General features: G+C 34.6%; 1 long non-coding RNA gene across 1 annotated transcript; it reads right to left on the bottom strand.

Moving 5' to 3' along the window:
- Positions 1 to 1,407: 1,407 nt before the first annotated feature.
- LOC119864398 lies at positions 1,408 to 17,497 on the bottom strand. The gene is made up of 3 exons (XR_005373817.1): positions 17,373 to 17,497; positions 13,452 to 13,567; positions 1,408 to 1,542 (listed from the first exon to the last, which is right to left on the bottom strand). It is a non-coding gene; the product is annotated as an uncharacterized LOC119864398 (long non-coding RNA).
- Positions 17,498 to 23,115: the final 5,618 nt, after the last annotated feature.

Raw genomic sequence — 23,115 nt, forward strand, 5'->3', positions numbered from 1 at the left:
GAGAAGCTTGACATGAAGGATCAGATAATGAATAGTATGAAGAAGATATCTCCAGAAGGGTTATCTCTTCACTAGGTGTGTGAGCCCAAGGAGATTAAGAAAGGTATCTGCATTATATGACTGTTCAACAGGGCTACCATAACTGTAGCTAAGAGAGACTATTTCCACCTGGGAGACCATATCATCAAGAGGTTGGGCCCTAGGTAGGGTAATGAGGATGAAGTGAGAACATTTTCCGTATATTAGGTAAATACTATCCAGGAAGTTGGAGCAAAGTGAGGAGAGAAGGACGTTCATAAGTGGTGGGAAGCAGTGCAGCGAGGTGCAAAGGGGAACAAGAGAGGAATTTGTGCATGAAGGGGATGGCAGCAGTATTGAGAGATCAATGAGATAGAGGGGGATTGATCACATAAATAAAATGTCAGGTAGGGATAGTGAGAACTGGATTTCTCACCATCAGAGATGGAAATGACAAATATGGACGGGGGGAAACTAAGATGAGCCCTGCAGTATTACATTGAAATTAAAGACATTAGTGTGAACCTGTGATTTTCAAACTAGAAATAAATATAGGAATAACTAGAGATGTCAATGTATACGTGTTTATATATGTTTTTTTTCTAGTTCTTTCTTTTCTTTTTCTTTTTTTTTCCATTTGGAAAGCCTGGAAGCAAGCACATAAAGGAATAAGCACATCTTGAACCCAGGTGTTGGTTTCTAAATTCTGTTCTCCCCCAAAATAACTAGGAATCCTTGCATAAAAATCTCTTTCCAGAAGTAGGCCAGGAAAGGACAACATGAGCCTAGAATATCACACACCAGGAATAATAGAAGTCTCAAACAATGAAAAGGATTGCCAAAGGAACACAGAAGGTAGCTTGAGGGACTTCCACTGGCTAATTCTGGGACAAAATTATCAAAATAAATATCAAAATTATCAAAATTATCAAAAATTATCCAAATAAATAACAAAATTATCAAAATAAATATCAATATCAAAATAAATAATAATATTAGATTACAGCCCACTGCATAATATAGGCAACATGGCTCACAGTGATACACAAAAATAAATGAATAAATTGAAAGTTTGTGTAGTAGAGAAGCACAGTAGATACCACCATCTTCACCAAGTAACCAAAATTAACATTGCCTAAAGCAAATTGAAAACTTGGACAATCTAATAAAATGCAATGGGAACACAATATTGCTTCTGTGGTATTCCTAAAATGCACAATCAGAATCCAGCTGTGAGTAAACCTCAGACAAATTCAAATTGAAGTATCGTCTATCAGATTTCTGGCCTGATTCTGTGAAGATGCAGTATGATGAAAGCCAATGAAAGACACAGAAAAGGTTTTATTTTGAAGGGGAAGATTAAACAAGACTACCCCACAGACTTCTGAGTTGTATTCTTTTGCAGTTAAGAACATTTCTGGAACACTAGGTAAAACTTAGATGGTGGCTTGGATTCAACTTTGTTGAGTAAATGGTAGTGATGTGTCAATGTTAATTTCTCTATTTTGCTGATTCTGTTGTGCTCTGTAAAAAAAAAAAAGCTCTTGTTTAAAACTACACATTTGCGAGAGGGGACATCGTATAAATAACTCTTTCAAATGATAAAGGGAAGATAATTTATTTGTGCTCTTCTTTCAATTTTTTGTACCTTTGAGTTTGTTTCAAAATAATACGGAATTAAAGTTCACAAAAATAAAGGCAAGGGATTTTTGACATATATTGATGTAAGAAAAGGAAAAGGAATTTGATATTCTTTCCACTCTGTGTATGACAGTGCAATGCAAAGAAGGATATAACATTTTAAAAATCCTGAGTTTTGGACCAGATAGCTCCAGGAACTACTCCAAATCTTACTCACTAGATTCAACTTGAACAAGTCTACTTCAGGTCTCATATTTCTTCATGTAGCATGTGATGTCAATGCTTACATTATTTATATCAGTTCTTTTACTTGAGCTAGGAGGCTCAAAGGGGTTGTTTGTGAAAACATTTTGTAGATTTTAAAGTGGCATAGAAGAGTCAGCTATTAGGTAGTGACATGATTGAGCTGTGCTCAACCTGTAGCCTTAGAGTGTATTGCAAAGTTCCTGGTGTTTTTGTTTGAAGTCCATCAGTTCAGTTCTGGTTCCATTGCCCCTTCTGTTGGTCTGACATAGATCACACTCCACAGCTGTGCCATCTGGTCAAGGGGGGGCTGTAAGTTTGAGTCTGTGGTATTCCTTCCAGTTCCATTCAGCGTCCTGCTCTAAAGCCGCCTCGCTCTTACTGTCAGATATTTGTGCAGGCACTCGGCCAAGCAGAGCTGTATTTCTGTATTTCTGAAAGGTATTTGCTTTCACATCCGTGAACTGGCTAGGGTCAAAACTTTTTCCTGGAAAGTCCATCTTTGAAATTAAGAACACTTACATTTGAAGTCAATTAAGGTCAGGGCAAAAAACATATTTTTTACTTTCACAGTGTGGTAACTGTGAAACAAACACAAGGAGTTTTTGTTTGTAGTTCTTGATTGTTTGTTTGCATAGTACTATTTCTAACCATTTAAAAAATTAAGATCCAGAGAGATTTGGTTGATTTCCTTAAGGAAACTCAGAGTCAGACAAGAGTCTGTATCGTCTTACGTGTTTGTTTGGACTGTCTAACTATAATCCTACTGTGAACGTTGACTCTGATGTGGCATTTGTTTCCAACTTGATGCTGCAAAGGGCGGGGATGGGTCAAAGGAAGTGGTAACCCTCCCAGCTAAGTAACAAGTATTTTAAATGGGCCTTCAACTACAGATTGTTGGCATAGTTTTTGTTTTGTTTTGTTTTCTTACTTTTTTCTTTTTTGTTTCTTTTTTTCAGTCAAATCATAACTCTTTTTTTTTTTTTAAGATTTATATATTTATTCGTGAAAGACAGATACACAGAGAGAGAGGCAGAGACATAGGCAGAGGGAGAAGCAGGCTCCCCGCAGGGAGCCTGATGCGGGACTCTATCCCAAATCCTGGGATCATGCCCTGAGCTGAAGGCAGCGCTCAACCTCTGAGCCACCCAGGTGTCCCTCAAAACATAATTCTTAACCAGAATCAGTGAAAGCATCATTCTGAGACATATTAAGCACCAAGGAAAAAGAAAAAATGAGTAGTACTGTTTCTGTGTTGTTGTTGTTGTTTCTAATTTTGATATAATGGTCTGTCATAGATTTTTTTATATTAGTCTTTCTTTTTTTAAAAAATGTTTCTATAAAATATGTCTTGATTACTGGGATTTGAGGTGCCTCCTTAAATTTTGTGCTGCAACAAGTAACCTCATTGTGTCATTCTAGTCCTAGCCTTGGGCCTGAGAATAAGCTTGGTTAAAAAATTGTGTTTGTTACTGTTGTTATTATTCCATGGATTCTAGATTTTCAAAACCATATCATGAGACCTGGCTGCATACTGACATCATTGTCTTCATGGCTGCTGGAACCTATGCATACATCCGTGTGTGCGTGTGGATTCCCCTGCAGAAACTAACGGAACTGTAAGATAGTGTCCCCATTCTCACCATCATGAGAAACTGGGAAAGCATTCCCCATAAAAATTCATCTTTTCCTGTTAAACTAGAATAACCACCCACTAGTCCAGTGGTGCCCATTCCTCAAAGGAATTACTAGGATATTTGTACTAATATACTTAGATTTATAATCTACCTTGCTCTCAATTGCCATGTCTTTTTTCCTTGCCTTAAGGCTTAAGGAACTCATTTTTCCATCCATTTCTCATTCATTCAGCAAGCATTTTCTGAGTACCTATAGAGGTCATAGAAGAAGCTTGGGGAAGACATTTAAGAAATGACATTTGAACATAATGTTTGGAAACAAATATGTGGTCCTGGATTACGTAAAAACAGGAACATCACTAAATGCATTTAATGCAGAAGTGGATACATGAGACCATAAAGTTTTCCTGAAACTTTTGGTTGTATAAAAAATCTAGACAGTAGTGTAGGTTGTTGTGGCAAAATATAACTCTGGAGAGTAACTCAGAGGTCATTTTATGAATGAATGTGCAGAAAACAAAAAGGATTTAACATCATTCTTCTTATCACATAGATCATGGACTATTTAAGCAATTTGACTATGATGCATCTTGGAATGGTTTCCTTCATGTTTCTTTACTTGGGTTTCAGTGAGCTTTTTGAATATGTAGGTTTATAGCTACATCAAATTTAGAAAGATTTTAACTATTATTTCTTCAAATATTTTTTCCTGGCTCTGTCAGTTCTTTCTCCTCTGCCGGAACTCTAATTACATAAATATAGGCCACTTGATTCTGTCCCTGAGCTCACTATTCTCCATTCAATTTTTTAAATGCAATTTACAGTTTAGAATAGTTTTCAATTTACAGAAAAGTTGTGAAGATAGTACAGAGAATTCTTATATACCCTATAACCAGCTTTCCCTCTTATTAACATCTTACATTATTAATATGGTACCTTTGTAAATTATGTTTTCTGCCTGTTTTTCAACTTGTGTATTCCTATTCATGTGTATTTAACTTCCTTTATCTTTTCTTTGCAGAATATAATCTACTATAATCCCATCCAAAGCATTTTTCATTCCATTTTCTTTTATGACTTGAAGTTCATTTTGGCCATTTTTATATCTTACATGCCTCTCCTTTTAATATTCATACTTAGTTCTATATCTTTTTGTGTGTATGGAGCATGTTTATAATAGTGGTTTTAATTTCCTTGTCTACTATTCTATTTGTGTCTCCTCTTTTTTTTTGTTTTTTGTTTTTTGTTCTGCTACTGTTGGTTAATTTTTCTTCTCATTATTAATTGTATTTGCTTGACCTCTTCATATGTCTGGTAATTCCTTCCTTCCTCCTGCTATCCCTCCCTCCTTCCCTCCTCCTTTCCTTTCTTTTCTTTTCCTTTCTTTTCTTTTCTTTTCTTTTCTTTCTTTCTTTTCTTTTCTTTCTTTTCTTTTCTTTCTTTTCTTTTTTTCTTTCTTTTCTTTCTTTTCTTTTCTTTTCCTTTATTTTTCTTTCTTCCTTTCCTTTCCTTTCCTTTCCTTTCCTTTCCTTTCCTTTCCTTTCCTTTCCTTCCTTTCCTTTCCTCTTTCTTTCCCTCTGTTTTGTCAGTTATGAATTTTGTGATTGGTATGCTATAATTTTATATGCCTTTATATATTTTAAAATCTTATTCTGAGAAAACTAAAATCTTATTCTGCATGAAGTTAAATTAGTTGGAAGCAATTTGATTTTTTTTGAAGTTTGCTATGCTAGATGGATCTAGAGCAATATTGTTTTAATATGATCTTATTACTTAAACGTCTTTCTAAGATTCTACTAAGTGTCACATCATTTGAAGGACTTTCTAGTAATACCAAACTATTGTCTAACGAGAACAACTGTTTCTATCCCTCTGTAAACTCTGAGGATGTTCTGTAAGTTCTTTTTCAGTGGTTCTTTTCCCACCATGTGCTGATTATATTCAGGTGAAGCCTCAAGGAAAAACATTTGCATATCTCCAGCTCTCTCTCCCTCTCCCTTTCCATCCATCTTCAGTCCGGCCCTGTATGACACTCTGTGTTGCAATTCTACTTGACTTGGCCTCCTTGAAATCTAAACTATGTCTCTCAACTTGCATTTCTAAATATCATGTCTACATAGTATCCTGGAGTCATCAAAGAGCTCACTTCTTTTTGTTTTCCTTCTCTCCAAGATTATCATCTGCTATTCCTGTGGTCTGGTGTCCATCATTTTATAGATTTTGTTTTTTTAACTTTTTAAAGTAGAAGAGTAAATCTTATTTATGTTATTCTATTGTCATAAGAAAAGACATCAGATATACAGAGATTTTAGTTCTTCTTTTCATACTAATGTTTAGATGTATTTGACCACTGATCCATTTCTTTTACATTTTCTTTCAATCAATTTGTGGAGGCCAAGAAAAATTAAGGCCATCCCACCTAAAGTTTAACATTAGCACAAGTACAGCCATCTTAGGCCCCTGTGAATAAGAGCTGAACTTTATGGGAAAAGCTGCATAATGTCCTCAATGTCCTTGGCAGGGAATCCCATATCAGAAAGACAACAGAGCCCACGCCCATGGTAGAAAGTCCCGTATTAGAATGAGAACAGAGCTCAGTGCCCTTGAAAGCCCCATATCAGAATGTAAACAGAACTTGAGAAATTCCTCCACCCCTTCTGAAAATCCCCTAGACCAGCCTATAAAAAACTCAGCTGTAACCCACTTCGGGGTCCAAGTCCCTGCTCCTCTGTGATGGGTATACTTGGACCCAAGCTCGAGATTGCTAATAAACCCGTCGTGTGTTTGCATTGGTGTCGGCTCCTTGGTGGTTTCTCGGATTCGCAAACTTGGGCACAACAAATTGATGTCTATTTCTTGTTTTAGACACATAAAATACAAAGGGACTCATTGTGACTTTTTTCTAAACCAGATTTAAACAGAAAGCAGCTGAAGTTGCAGGGTGGCCGGGATTGTGCAGGTGTTGTCCATGCGTGAGAAGAATAGAAAGATATGACTCTGGTTTGTTTTGGGTAGTTTTAAATCTGCTTCTTCATGCATCACTATCTCTATCTGTATTGATTAAGAATGTTTGAATGAAAGTGACTGATTTTATATCTATGAACTCTGATTGTTTTGGTGAAGTAGAAAATAACCCACATTCCTTTTTTATTTTAATGCTGGAATCTTCTTTCTTTAATTTGCAATCATGGGTGTGAACTTATGCTACTAAACTATCACAATTATAATAATTCCTTAACACATGAAGCAGTTGATTCAAATAGTTTTTTCTCAAATTAATGTCATATATAATCTGAATATATTTTCTGATGCATTTGAAATACAGTCAATGATCAGATGGTTTTGTGATGCCGGCTAATAGTAAGGCTGAAATTCTATTGTGATAAACAACAAAGAACTCATATTTAAGGATAAACATGGAAAATAACCTCATATTTATGAAGTGATTCTGGAAAGAAAATAATATAATTATTTTGAGAAACTATTTTCTTATCAATATTTTCCAATTTGGTTCATAAGTGATTATTGAATAATAAAGCTGGTGGGTGGTTATATACTTTTTTCATGGAAGATAAAACTAATATTGCCTTCTAATTTTATTGACTAACTTCTATGGCAGCTTCAATTTTGTCAGCAAGGATAAGGATATATTTCTCCTTGTCTCAAAAATGTTTATATCATTCAAAAGGTGAGACAGAAAGGATATTCCAGGAAGCTGACCTTGAAAACTAAATGGATTATTAATTAGTCTGCCAAGCTTAATTTTTGATCAAGAAAGAAGGTAACACTTGTGCACATTTTAATTAGCCAATTTTAAATTCTTCCATCATTGCCATTGAAGATCTGCAAGTAGAAGAGATTCGACAAGTGATGACATTTATTCTCATCTCTCCAAAGACATGATCATTTAGATGATTGTGGTGAGGAAGAAAGGCTATTTTTCCCCCCGATTTTTGATTTGCTGGAGTCCATATTAAGCACTGCATACTGCATCTCACTTACCCTAAAATCCGTACTGTGACTTGAAATATTTAAGAAAGTTTTCTTCTATTATGCCATCCAGCAAAGTTTTACAAAACAGCATGCTTTCATTCACAGTGTTTTCCAAAATATATCTTACAAATGCCAACAACTGAGCACAACCTGAAACATCTGTGGATTTGTCCATTTATGGGGCAAAGTAATCACTTTTCATACTCTTTAAAACCAGCTGTTCACAGGCATTAATTGCCATGTCACTTACATACTTTAGAACAGCAGCATTTGACAATGGTGCACGTGTTAATTTGTTTACCACATCTGGTTCTTTTTCAGTGAATACCGTCTTTGTGGCAGATGGCAATACAAGAGTTGTTGCAATTATGTAGTTTAAGAGGGTTCTGAGTTGTGATGGGTACAGTATGCGTTTAAGTGACTACGTTTTTATATTAAAATGCATATGTAAATGCCTTCAAACTTCTGGCTAAGGACTTCTATAACCTAGGTTTTGTTTTATTTTTAGAAATATACATGTTGTCTGTATGCTGACAATGCAGAATGGTTTTAAAGATTTACTACTTTTATATATCAGGTCTTCAAAAATATATACTTCGGTCTTAAAAGAGATACACATGTTGATGTCTTCTTCAAGTGGTCCAAGAGCATTAAAGGTCACTTGTACAGAGAAAGATTATACATTACCAGTTTCAAGCAGAAAGGTTCTTTTTCTGTTTCCTCTTCAGTTTATATACATCACATACTCTCACACTCACACACACACACGCACACACCCTACCCTGAAGATCCAAATAGCCTGGGAGAAGAGATTTAAGTAAGAATTCTACTAGCCTCCTGAAATCCCTCTAGAATTAGTATAAATTTCTTGTAGCTTCTATCCTTCGGCCATGCCTTGACTTGACTTCCTAAACTAGTCTACATTCTTTTTTCTTTTAAAAAACAAAAATATACATTCCTGATGCTTGATTTCAGCAGTCTCCTGTCTTATTTTATGTAGTGGCTGATGAATTCTCAGATTTTGTTTAATTCATCTTCTTATCCTACCCTTTAAATATCAGTACTCTCAGCAACAATATCAAAAGACAAACACCAAGAATAATATTTGCAGAATTGATGACAAATGAGTAAGTCTTTAAATCTATCTTTTCTGTCAGTCATGCTGCAACATCTGTCATGTAAATAAAAAAAAAATATATATATATATATATATGTATATATTTGTATATATATCTCCTTTCTATGACCTCATACCTCTTGTACCATTGTCAGGGCATTTCTCTTCTTGCCTTTAGGGTAAATGTGTAGTTGCCTATTTTGTAGTCTCCAATTCTTTTCCTGCCATTTCTTTTGCCCATAGCACTAGACCACTGAGCTCCCATCAAGGTGGTCAATGCCTTCTATCTTGCTAAATCTAATGAGGCTTTGAGGTCCTCATTGTTTGTAACTTATAGACAGCCTTTGACATAGTTATTCACTCTTCTTTCTTTAAAGATTCTTCATTTTTCTCCTAGGATAGCACTTTCTGCAGGTTCTCCTCTTCCCATGTGACACCCTCTCACCCCCATCCCCCACACATACACATTCTCTTTCCTGGCTTGTCTTTAACTCTAGGATTTCTCACCTTTGGTGAATCCTAGAGCTCAGTCCTCAGGTATCTCTGCTTACTTGTGGACCTCCACTTCCTAGATTGTTCCATCATAGCTCAGGTAATTGCATACTACTTGTATTCTGAAGACTTCATGAGTTACGTCTGTGGTCAACAATTCTCAATTTCACATTTGCACATAAAATTGCCTGTTAGAGGGGATCCCTGGGTGGCTCAACCTCATACCCTGGGCACCTGCCTTCGGCCCAGGGCGTGATCCTGGAGTCCCAGGATGGAGTCCCACATCAGGCTCCTTGCATAAAGCCTGCTTCTCCCTCTGCCTGTGTCTCTGCTTCTCTCTCTCTCTGTATCTCTCATGAATAAATAAATAAAATATTTTTTTAAAAATTGCCTATTAGAAATCTTCACTTGAAGTCTAAGCGGCACCTCAAACTTAAATGGATGTTTAAATAAAGAAGTAAGTTAAAAAGCCTAAAATGGGCATTAAATTGAACATAAATAAAATAAAATAAAATAAAAATAAATTGAACATAAAATCCCACTCTATCCTCAAATTTGCAGCTCTTCTAGTGCTCCTCATTTCAGGAATTTTAGGAATTCTGTTTTCCTATTTGCCTTGATCAAAAGCCTTGCAGATAGATACTCTTGAGTCCGCTCTCTATCTGATGTTTCACAGACAGCTCAGCAGCAAATTAGGTCAATTCTGCCTTTAAAATACACTTAGAAGCTCACTACTTCTATCTCTTTCACTTTTCATTTTCACTATCATCTTGGGCATGTTGGTGCCAATTGTCTCTTAATTGGTTTTCTTGCTTTGTCTCTTCTTATCCACCTTCTAGCACAGTCTATTCTAAACACAGGAGACAGAGAGATCCTCTCAAAATAAAAATCAGATCACATCTCTCCTTTCCTCAGAACCCTTCAGTGATTTCCTATCTTTCTGAATGTAAAAGCCAGTTTTCTTTTTAAAATTTTTATTTATTAACTTGAGAGAATGAGAGCGAACAGAGGCAGTGGTAGAGGAAGAAGGAGAGAGAAACTCTAAGCAGATTTGGTGCTAAGCACAGAGCCTGATGCAGGGCTCTATCTCACAACCCTAAGACCACAACCCCAGCCGAAACCAACAGTCAGATGCATAACTGACAGCCACCCCCATGCCCCAAAAGCCAAAGTTTTCCGAAGGCATTCAATAATTTTTATCTTTTTGCCTGTGGATCTCAATTTTGGCTACACACTAAAATTTCTTGGCAAGCTTCCAAAATATGTGAATTTTGGAGCCCTACTCCAGAGATTCTGATTTAATTTGTATGGGATAAGGCTTAGCTATTGGTTTTTGTTGTTGTTGTTGTTGTTGAACAGTTAGAGTATCCTTTTATGAAAGTAAACAAAGAAAAGTGTATGTAAATTATCCAGTTATTACTAGGAAATTTTATAAAATTCAGCCATGAGCTAATTCCATTATCTGGGACACAAGTGTTCTCTCCGCATTTTCTATTACTCATGCTTTCTTATCTCTGCCCAAGCATGAAGATAGATTTGGAGCACAAACTTACACCCACACACCCTGAAGTCTTCTTTTTTTTTTTTTGAAACTACTAAAATTTGAAAGGAGATGGAAGAGAAATGCCCAGGGTCCCAGAAATTTTGGCTATCACTTTTGTTTCCACCTCAATTTTTTAACACATTTCTTATCTTGTCAGACATAAACACAAATTATTCCTCTTCTTACTGAAAGTCCTTCATTTTGCTCATACTTTAGTTCTTTCAATCTGCTAGAGAGTCTTACCTCCCATAGTAAGTTGTCTAGTGAAAGGTATTTTCCAGACCAAATACCATAATCACCTGAAACTCTGGTGAGTGCTGTTTTTTCTTTCTTTCTTTCTTTCTTTCTTTCTTTCTTTCTTTCTTTCTTTCTTTCTTTCTTTCTTTCTTTCTTTTCTTCTTCTTCTTCTTCTTCTTCTTCTTCTTCTTCTTCTTTTTCTTTCTTTCTTTCTTTCTTTCTTTCTTTCTTTCTTTCTTTCTTTCTTTCAACTATAGGTTTGCATATTCTTAAAATATATATTCAGAGATATTTACAAAATGATTGACAGTGGTCATCCTAAGACTAGTTGAGGTAGTGAATAGTGGAACCTTTATTTTTCCAACAAACATGTATCACTTATGAATCAAAAAAAGTTTTTTTTTGATATTTTATTATTCATGAGAGACACAGAGAGAGTGAGAGCCAGAGACATAGGCAGAGGGAGAAGCAGGCTCCCCATGGGGAGTCCAATGTGGAACTCAATCCCAGAACTCCAGGATCACACCCTGAGCTAAAGGCAGCCACCAGACATCTAAAAAAAAAAAAAAAAAAAAAAAAAAAGCTTTTAATGAAAGTATTGGCCTGCCCCAGGATTAATCCTAGTTCACATCTTCTATTTGTTTTCCTTTAGTCATTACATTTTATCCAGAGATTTTAATTACTCTCTGTACGGCAATGATTATGTTCCATATTTCCATTTAGAAACCTTTTTCAAGCCACAAATATCTATGTTTCCTACTGGAGATTCATCCTTTCATGGAGATATATATATATTATCTGCCTACTACATGCCAGGTGCCATGATAAATGACAGGTACACAGTAGCTAATGCAAAGTGACATGGTCCTTGCATTCATGCAGTTGAAAATCTTTGGAAATGCTAGATAATAAACAATTAAACAAATAAATAAATATATTTAACATATTGTAAGCAATACCTTTCAGAAAAATAAATACAATGCTATAATAAAAAAATTAACTTTCAATTAAAAAAAAAAAAAAAACCTGGGTAGCTAAGGAGAGTTTTTTTTTTTGTTTTGTTTTGTTTTGTTTTTTTATATTTAAGTTGAAGCCAGATGGAGAATTGTCCAGGCATGTGAAGAGTGGCTTCAGGGCAGATGGACAGCGAGTGGAAAAATCCGAGTTGCTGTGTTCTCCAAATGGAGACACATAGAAATTAAAGAGGGATGAGACATAAAATAATCTCAGAGATATAAGCACAGGAACTCAGTAATGGCAATCTTAGACCATATGGAAATTTTGGACTTTATCTTAAAAGCAGTGTAACTCATTGGAGCGATTTAAGTAGATTAGTGGTGTGCTTTGGTTTATATTTTTAAAAATTCTCTTTGTTCTACTATTTATGCTGTTAAAGGAGATCAGAGAGGCAGGGAAGAAGCAGATCATTAAGAACCTGTAAAGTATTTAGATTTTCCCTCTTAACATTTTCCATTTTCCATTTCAGAAATCTGAGTATGTTTGACTTCTCTATTCCCTTCACTTGTTCTACCGTCTCTGATCAAGCTTTGGCAATTTTAGATTCTTAATATCTCTCATAGGTATAATTTCTTGTTTTCCTCAAACTTTACTTCCTTAAATTAGGGCTTCATAATTTTTATCTGGATCATTAAAATAGTCTTAACACATTTCTGTGGCTGCTATCAATCATTAATCGACCCTGATCATGCAAACTGATGCCTTAGACATCTTAATAAAACAAACAATGATATGATATGATACTCCTCTACTTATATCATCATTGGATAAACCACAATTAATTGCATATATTTATTTATATAACAAATGCCATTTATTGAGCACTTCTCGTGGGCAAAGATAGTATATCAGCTATTGATAATAACCTTGTATATTGGGTTTGGTCACTGTTCTTGCTTTACATATGAAGAAATGGAGGCTTGGGGAAAGTAAATAATACTGAAAGTGACTTATGTGGTCTGTTGCAGAGTAAAGGCACTCTTAGTAACCACCTGATTGATAGATTGCAGATCACATCAAGATTATTTTTGGAAGAACATCCTGCTCAAATTTATAGATAAAATGGGTCCTCTTTAAGACTCTAAACTGTTTTAGGTTCTTTGGTGTGGATCATCTTGACAGCAACTTCTTATGCTGTCATTGGGAACTTTAAGACATTAGAAAATTGTAACAATTTCTAATTAAAACTAGAAAAGATTCTTTATGGTGGTTTATCACAGTGTTTTATTTTGTGCTTTTTTATTGACATTAAATTTTTTGATCTACATACTCATAGGACATTTCCCAAATTTTGCCTTTTATGATACATTTACTCAATAAATAATTAAGCATAACAATTTCAAATGACTGATTTTTAAGACGAGTAGAACTATATCTCATTTTCTTAACTTGAAGATAATCTCTACATAATAAGGAGTATAGATTTCTGTCAAGTTATGAGTCATTAGAATTGAAGCTCACTTTATCTTCCAGGCAAGGACCTGAGCCTGGTACACTCAATATCTATACTTACTGTTCTCACTTCTCTCTCCACTATACCATCATCCCTCTAGAATCAGCTTCATTTCCTGGAGAAGGTTATCAGCCAGTCCAACCAATATTGGTCCCAGCAGGCCTTAATAAAGCAAGCTTTAATAAAAGAAGATAACATAAAGTGACAACTATAGAATTCTACAGAGAGCTAGTCTGTTATCAAAACACACATCAATTCCCCCTGCCCTTATAATGCTTTCCTTTTCCTCCCATAGTTAAGAAGAGAAAGAACTGAAGGTGATTTGTAATTTCTGGGTCAGGATTTTCTTTTCACCATGAGGATTTGTTTTCCATATAGTTGTTGAAACAACAATTTCATAATCTTTATGAAGATTTTTGGTTGCTCTGAGATTCCATCCAAACCTGACCAGTGTGATGAAGAAAATTAATATTAACGATAGATGTTAGATACAAACATAAGCAATAAGCAAAATATTTTCAAATCACATGACTTTTCTACTAAGGTAGGACCTTGTTTTTCTATTATCAAAAGATAGGATCTGATTTAACAAGCTCCAGCATATCCCTCATCTCTCTCCTGACAAATCAACATTTTCAAAAAAGAAAAACTTTAATGATATCATGCAACTGTAAATGAGTCCCTTTTAGAAATTTTCTTCAATTCGTTAAGTAATATGATATTATGGGCTGAATTGTGTCTTCCCAATCTAAAAATTCATATGTTGAAGTCCTAATAATGCCCAGCACCTCAGAATGTGACTATATTTGGAAAGAGCATTTTAAAAGAGGTAATTTAAATTGAAATGAGATCATTAGGGTAGGCCCTAATCCAATCTCACCTAATCCAATCTCTCCTCATAAGAGAATAGTGCACAGACACACATAGAGGAAACACCATGTGAATACATAGGGAGAAGATGGCCATCCTTAAGCCATGAAGAGAGGATTCAGAAGAAACCAACCCTGGCAACACTTTGATCTCAGAATTCTAGCCTCCAGAACCAGGAGAAAATAAATCTGTTTAAGCAACTCAGTCTGCTTTGTTAATGTAGCCTTAGCAAGTGTTACATTTACTAATACATATAAGCCCTAATATGGGCAATGAACATTTGCATTACTGTTATTTTTCCATAAGTTAACTTTTAGTTCAACAGAGTTGTAGAATAGTCTACCCAGAGAAAGACAATAAAAAATGTATACCCCTATTAAATGAGATATTTCTCCAGCAGACAAAATTACTTCACTTAAAAGATACCCATCGTTCTCTTTTGTCCAATTCCAAATGTTGGACAATATTTTATTGACATTCCACAAACTCAATCCCTAGAGACATCTCCTATATCATGGATATAAACATTGATCAATATATCTTGTAATATATAAATATAATTTCCCGGCATTCAGTAATACTTGTGGAAATAGTTTGCCTAGTAGCTTCTACATATCTGACATTTAGGACAGAACATTCTAGGTCCTGGATGAGTCTCCTCTTCTATTACTCTGGTCAGGGTGGGTTTCTACCATTGTCTATCAGCTAATATTCAGAAGTTTTCTCATGCCCAGATAAGGCATGCAATCATCATTCCACATACACACAAACATTAGATTCTTATAAAAATAATGAGACTGTTTACACATCTCAATAAAAATGGATGAATCTATTTCCACAATACAAATCTATTTTGAATTATATTACTTCTTTTAAAAAAATTAAATTAAATTTTAATTGATTATTCTTTTAAGTAAGCATAAGGATCCTGAAAATTGCAGGTGGGGAGATAGTATCATAGGAGACCTATAGTCAGGATTTAAAAAAAAGGTGTGAGACAATTATGCAACTTTGTTTGCTCTACAGGATTAAATAGACCACTCCTGCTCTTAAGCCATATATTCCCTGGTTTTATTCATTCATAATCTGATTTATTTTTAATATCACGTGGCAATACTTTAAATTTTTATAAGACTCTTCTGATAATTCGCATCAGGCTGAAATATCTTGTAAAAGAACAACTGAAGAGATCATTTAACCAAGGTAAACCTTAACACATCTTTATCAGATGTTCTACTTCCTCCTTCCAGAGTCTATTTTCAGCATTTTGGCCTAACATCCAGTGTTAGGGACACACAGGAAATGATATATCCTCTAATCCCTCTTCCCCCAAAGGTTATGCCCTTAACTTGGGCCTCATTTGCTTTTCCCATTTTAAATTGAATTTTCTCAACAAATTGAAATACTATTTAAGTTACTCCAATGCCCAGTTTAAAAATCAAAGGGAGATGAAAATTTGACTTGGCAATGATTTGTGAATGACAGTAATGAGTGTGGGGGAGAAGAAGAACATGAACTTTTCAGAATGCCTTAAAAATGACATTGTTATTTAAAGTGCTGATCACTTAGTGATTTTTTTTAAAAATATGATTTTCTTGCTTCACCAAGAGGAGATTAAGCTGTGCTTTTCATTGCACTCTACTCCAAAGCACTGGAATTATCCTCTTTGTTCAGACCATGCCCAGCTGCTGCCCTAGTAAGCCCCATAAACTTGGCTTCACAGCTGTGCTGGCTGTTCCAGATTTTGGAGTTGGAATTTTCCTCTCAGAAGTCTTGGTGATGTTGTCCCAGATTTCAGGTGAATATTGTCATAATCCACTGACAAGCAGTTTTTGTGAAAATTACAAGGCGATTTTGTTATTTTTTTGTCTCGTTTTTTTATTGGCTGTGTTTTATTTAGTGTTGTGGAAATATTTAAACCAACTCACCAATTTCTTAAAGAAAGGTCGGTATATGAAAAGGAGTTCACCACCACTTAATTGTTAGGAAAATGTGAATCAAACTACAATGACATAGCACCTCACATCTGTTAAGATGATAATTACTTTAAATATATATATAACAATTGGTGAGGAAGTGGAGAAACTGGAACCCTAGTACACTGGTGGTGGAAATGTAAGATGGTACAGGTACTTATGAACACAATATGGAGTTTAAAAAAATTAAAAATAGAATGACCATATGATCTAATAATCCAATTTCTGGGGATATGCAAAAGAATTGAAATCAGGATTTCAAAAATATATTTGTACTCTCATGTTCATTGTAGCATTATTCACAATAGCCAAGATGTGGAAACAATCAAACTTGATAGATTGAATGGATAAAGAAAACGTGGTGTATACATATAATGTAGGATATTATTCAGCTTCAAAAAAGGAAATGCTGATAAGCAATGACATGGATGAACTGGAAGATCTCATGCTAAGTAAAATATGCCAGTCATGGAAAGACAAATACTGCATGATTCCACTTTTATGACATTTCTAAAATTATCAAGAGAGTAAAATGGTGGTTGCCAAGAGCTGAGGGGAGGAGGCAATGAAGAATTGTTTTAAAACAAGCATAAAGTATCAGTTATGCAATTATGAGTAGTTGTAGGGATCAGTACTTATGATCAACAATACTCTATAGTTCACTTAAAATTTTGTTAAGAGTATTATATTAATTATTCTTACCACACAAACATGCACACACACAATGAGGCATGAGGAAACTTTTGGAAATGATTGATATGTTTATTACCTTGATTGAGGTGATGATTTCATGAGTATATGTCCAAAATCATCAAATTGCATGCATTAAATATCAATTATACTTTGATAAAGCTATTTTTTAAAAAGTTTGAGAATGTGAAGCTAACTGGTCTAACATTTCCAGTGACCAAGTGAAGCTGAACATCTAAGCATTTTTAAGTAACTCTATTCCAGCCCTCAACTGCCTCCAAGGAACTTTGACAGTAGCCAAGAGAATGTAAACATTAACTTCAATCTTGGGCACATCATCCTGGAATCTAGGATCTCACTGAGACTTCTTCCTTTATCCCTTTCCTTCACTGAGTTTCTACACAAAGAATCCAAAGAGTCTGGTGTATTTTTTTAAATTTCTAACCTGTTTTTGTCCTCTCGGAAAACATCTTCTGCTTTGAATCTTTGCCCAGCCTCTCCTAGAAAGCAAAATATAATGTCTTTTGTTTTATCCCATAAATGGTTTATTTAGTACAAGGCCAAATAAATTTACCTCATAAACTATGAAATTGATGCATGATAGTTAATGACATTTATTCTCTCTGTATTAAAGTTATGTATGTGCTCTTTTGCCATTTACCAGATTGTGAGTTTCTTGAGGGCAAAATTATGTCTTATCTATATATTTCTGTCAGCAAAAGTAAGCAATTATATGCTTGGTAAATGTAAATTCTAACGTGAATTGAAATCTGAAGTTCACTAGGGCTTGTGCTCTCCTGAATCAAACTTTAGTATTAAAATAACAATAAAAAAGAAATTTTAAAAAATAATTATGAATAGTAACAACTTTAGCCCCTTCTCTGCCTTTTATTTATTTATTTATTTATTTATTTATTTTTTTTTTTTTTTTTTTTTAAGATTTTGTTTATTCAATCATGAGAGACACAGAGAGATAGAGAGAGAGGCAGAGACACAGGCAGAGGGAGAAGCAGGCATCATACAGACCAGGGCTGCCCCCTTCTCTGCCTTCTAAGAGGGAAAAATGTTTTGTTGCTTAGGACTCCAAATTTTATTTTGTTTTTCGGTTGACTAGATTGATTAGAGCCATAACTGCAAAGACCTGGAATGGACTACATTTTTACTGGCAAGATCTGAAGCTATCAAATAGATAAGAGTTAATTATAGGATCTGGAGTATAGGCTTACTATATGAAAGCCAGAAAATTCTGGTTTTTGAAAAGATGTTATGTGGAGTTTAGAAGATTAAAAGCAATAACAACAACAACAACAAACCAGAGTGGAATCCTTCAGTTTTGTGAGATTTAAGTCAAGAATTACATTCCTTTCAAGGTTGTGTGTGTGTGTGTGTGTTCCAATAAAACTTTATTTATAAAAAGAGAAGGTGAACCAGATTTGACCCAAGGACAATCAGGTGCCAACTTACAGTCTAGAGGGAATCAAACACTCAGAAAGTGTACTAGGTAATCTATCAAATTACTTCTATTTCAAAAGTTTTATGAATGTGTGTTATTGTTATTTAAAACATATTGGAATAACATGGATAGAACTTGAGGGCATTATGTAAGTGAGATAAGTTATACAGAAGGATAAATACCATACAATGTCGCTAAAATGTGAAACCTGAAAAACAGAATAGGAGTGAAGGAGGGGGCTACTGAGGAGATGTTATTAAAGGGTAGAAACTTGTGACTAGAAGATAAGTAAGTTCTTAAATTTATTTTCATTGTTGGTGTTCCTTTTGTGTGCTGTCTAATGCAGGAAACCTAAATAAAATGTTTATCACGTGATAACTTCTGTAGCAAGGCCTGTGGCAATGGTAGAAATGAGGAAGGGATGGTTTTGTGACCCTCAAATCATACCACATAAGTGACTATGTAAACCTGGTTTAACTCACCCTAAAGGCCTTCTGAGATACTTAAACATCTCTCTAGAAATGATTTAGTTCAGAGATATTCATTGCATGAACCAAATATTTGTAAACTCTACATTTATTATACAAATGTTTCATATGAAGACTATATTTTGCTAAAGAGCAAATTTTATATGTTCGATTATTTTTTTATAAAAGTTACATATAAATGAGTGTATATATATATATATATATATATATATATATATATATATATATACTACGTTAAAAAAAACTATATAGAGTGTTATATCATAGAAAAATACTTGGTCTTTGTCCTTCATTCTTAGCACAGAGCTCCTAAAACCTCTGGAGTTTCCTGAGTGATAAGGACGATACGATCTTTTGCTCTGATGAGGTTCCCTTGATTAACTCCTATAGCTTCAGGATGGTGGATGATGCCATAAAGACCAAGTCTTGATTAGAATTTTGGAACTTTTAGACTCAATCTTCAGGAAGGAAAGAGAAGCTGGAGGTTGGGTTGGTCACCAATTGCCAATAATTTAATCAATCGTTGTTATATAATGAAACCTTAATAAAAACCTCTAGTGATGGGATACAGAGAGTTTGTCAAATACATTCGCATGTTAGGACCATGCAACTTCAGAGCAATAAAAATCCCTATGCTATCCTTTCAGACTTTGCCCTATATACCTCCTCATTTCACTGTTCATTTGTATCCTTTACAATAAACCGGTAAATGTAAGCAAAGTACTTTTTGTCATCAAACTGGAGGAGGTAATTGTGAGAACCTCCAAAATTATAGCCAGTTGGAATTATGATGATTTATACTTCTGGTATCTGAGGCAGGGGCCAATTTTGTGGATGGAGCCCTTAAACCTGTGAAGTCTGACTCTAATTCCAGGTAGTTAGTGTCAGAATTGAATTGAATTGTAGGACACTCGGTTGTCATTAGAATCAGTGTTAGTGTCAGGAGGAAAAAGAAAGCTCTTAGAGAGTCGAAAAATAAGAAAATGTAATCATAACCTCTCTCACTCCCCAGATAGTTAAGATATTTTATATATACAGGGATACACACACATACATCTACTCTTTCTTTAAACACATTTACACACACAAATACTTTGAGATGGTTGCAAAACAAATTTTTTCATTGTCAATGCATAGCTTTCTTTAATGGAATAGGATGTCATTTTATTAATATACATAATTAACATCAATTATTATGTTTCAAGATAACATGAAGAGTCATTTTAGTGTCTTATAAGTGTAATATCTTGAACAAACTATACTAAGAAAATATCTCACTAAAAGTTGTTGCAAAAAGTAGTAGATCTAGGATCCCTGGGTGGCTCAGTGGTTTAGCGCTGCCTTTGGCCCAGGGCGTGATCCTGGAGTCCCAGGATCGAGTCCCACGATGGGTTCCCTGCATGGAGCCTACTTCTCCCTCTGCCTGTGTCTCTGCCTCTCTCTCTCTCATGAACAACAACAACAACAAAATACATATATATATATATATATATATGGTAGTAGTAGATCATGACTATCCGTAGCACTTTTTATTTTCTTTCCAACTACAATGAGACCTGAGATAATGAAAATTTCTGTGAAATACATCTAATAATATGAAAAAGTACTTATTATCTACGATCCGGAGTTTCTGTGCTCCAACTAACTTTTAAAGGTTCTTTTATTTATTAAACCAAGTTTCATTGGAACAAAACTTTCAATTTATTTGAAATGGAATACACAGGAGGATTTTGGATGACTGAATCCTTGGATAAGCTGAGATACTGTATTAATCAAAAGAGACAAAGGGAGCATAAATCAAATTCCTCATATAAACTAAAATCAATAGGATTCTGTCAGAGTGAATTAAGCAATATTGTATTATTAACTTCAAATATTTTCTTGTGTGGTTAAATGATTTTGTTTATTTTTATCTGAGTTCATTTTTTCTTGTACATAAGAATCTAGAGACATAATTGTTGAGTATAGAGAGACGATCAAACAATACATGGGTTGGAGTGCAAACTCATTTGGGATAAATACTGCATTTTCTTCATCTTCAGCTCAATAAAGTAATTTGCACAAGTGTATCTGATTTTTTAATTTCATTGAAAATAAGGAAAGTATGTGCCAATGAGTTAAATAATTTATCCAGTGACTAATAGAGACTTACATATAGCTAGGCTTTAGAGTTTATTTTTTAATCCTAGACAATAGCAGTATTATTATGCCAGACTTCCTCTCTCAACATAAATTTCTTTAATTATGGCAATGTATTGGATATGGAAATTTTCATCTAATGGAATTTTATAGTGTTACAGATTTATTTATATTTGAGTTTCCATAGCGAAATGCCCATGAAGGGTAGGACACATAAAGTGAACGAATCTATGTCCAGTATTTGGTGTCTGAGTAGATGTTAAGTAAGTGGAAGGAGCTGTGATAAATTGAATAATTCAGGTCCTCTCTAATAAGGCTCCTGCTTCTCAACTTCAGGAAATCTTAGATGTTTATCAGTGTTGGAAGTAGGTCAAGAAACTATCTCTTGCTCAATACTCAAAACAGATACAAGTTGGGGGTTGGGGGTTATTAAAAGAAAGACTCACAGAAGCAGAAAGACAAAATCCCACCCCCAAGATCCAGGAACACAAGATCAGTCTAAGACGGAGAATGAACCAACAGAATAGAAAAGCCATTCTTTGAACACAGATGTTTATGGCATCTTGTTTTCATAATCATCAAAACTTGGAAGAAGCAGCCAAGATGTCCTTCAGTAAATGAATGAACGAACTGTGGTACATCCAGATAATGGAATGTTATTCAGCACTGAAAAGAAATAAGTAATCAGACCATGAAAAGACATGGATAAATCTTAAATGCATATTACAAAATGAAGGAAACCAATATGAAAATTCTATGTATTGTATGATTCTAATATATGACTTTCTGGAAAAAGCAAAACTATGGAGATAGTAAAAAGATCAGTAGTTTCCAAGGGTTTTGTCAAAGGTGGAGGGAGGGATACATAGGCAGAGGACAGAAGATTTTTAGTGCAGTGTCAACACTCTATGATATCATAATGATGAATACATGTCACTATAAATTTGTGTAAATCCATAATATGTATTCACCAAGAGGGAACAATAATACAGATTATTGACTTTAGGTGACTATGTCAAAATAGGTTCATCAGCTCTAATTAATGTAACACTCTAGTAGGAGATGTTGATAATAAGGGAGGTTATGCATTTGTGAATGCAGGTAACATATACGGAATCTTTGAAACTTCAATTATGCTGTGAGCCTATAACTGCTCTAAAAGTAATAAAGATTTTAAAAACTCAGAAAAATAAAGAAATTAATAAGAGAGGTTAGTCAGAAGTATTATCAAGGAAGCTAATTAGACATATGTAAAGAAATGAGCAGGGCTAGAAAAAGCAAAATACATAAACAATTATAATCAATGTATTCTTTACTTTATACTATAAATAATCGATAGACTACACAAATACTATAAATATTTTTATGGGATTTATACACATGTTAAAATAAAACACATACTAACAACTACCAGGAATGGATGACTCTAAAATTCTAATACTGTGTGGAAATAATATAATATTATTCAAAATTGCATTATGATAACCCAGAAAAGATTTTCTCAAATGAATATGATTACCCCTCCACCTCCTAACACACACAGATACACACTCACACATGCTTACACAGGGTACATTCAGTAATATCTGAAGAAGTTTTTGGTCATTGAAATTGGGATGTGCTACAGTGTCTACTGGGTTTAGTCCAGGGATGTGTTATACATCTTAGAGTGCAGAAGATGGACCCCTACAACAAAGTGAGAATTGTCTGACTCAAAAATGTTTTGGTGGTGAGGAGAAAAATGCTATTGAAGAATTATCATCCAAAATTTTTTTTTTCAAGTGATGAATATAGAAACCAATAGTGGCAGGGTACCTGGGTGGGTCAGTAGGTTAAGCATCTGCCTTCGGCTCAGGTCACGATCCCAGGGTCCTGGGATCAAGGGGAACCTACTTCTCCCTCTTCTTCTGCTGCTCCTCCCTTTTCTGTGCTCTCTCTCTCTCTCTCCCTCCCTCCCTCACTCTCTCTGTCAAATAAAATCTTAAAAAAAAGAAAACCAATAATGGTGCTAAAATAGAATATGAAAAGTTATACCCAATTAATCCAAAATGAAGTCATGAAAAGAGAACAAGAGGAATAGAGAATGGATGGAAAAAAAAATAGAAAAC

This window comes from Canis lupus, chromosome 19 (genome assembly GCF_011100685.1).
Source record: "Canis lupus familiaris isolate Mischka breed German Shepherd chromosome 19, alternate assembly UU_Cfam_GSD_1.0, whole genome shotgun sequence".
In the NCBI taxonomy this organism is placed as follows: Eukaryota; Metazoa; Chordata; class Mammalia; order Carnivora; family Canidae; genus Canis; species Canis lupus.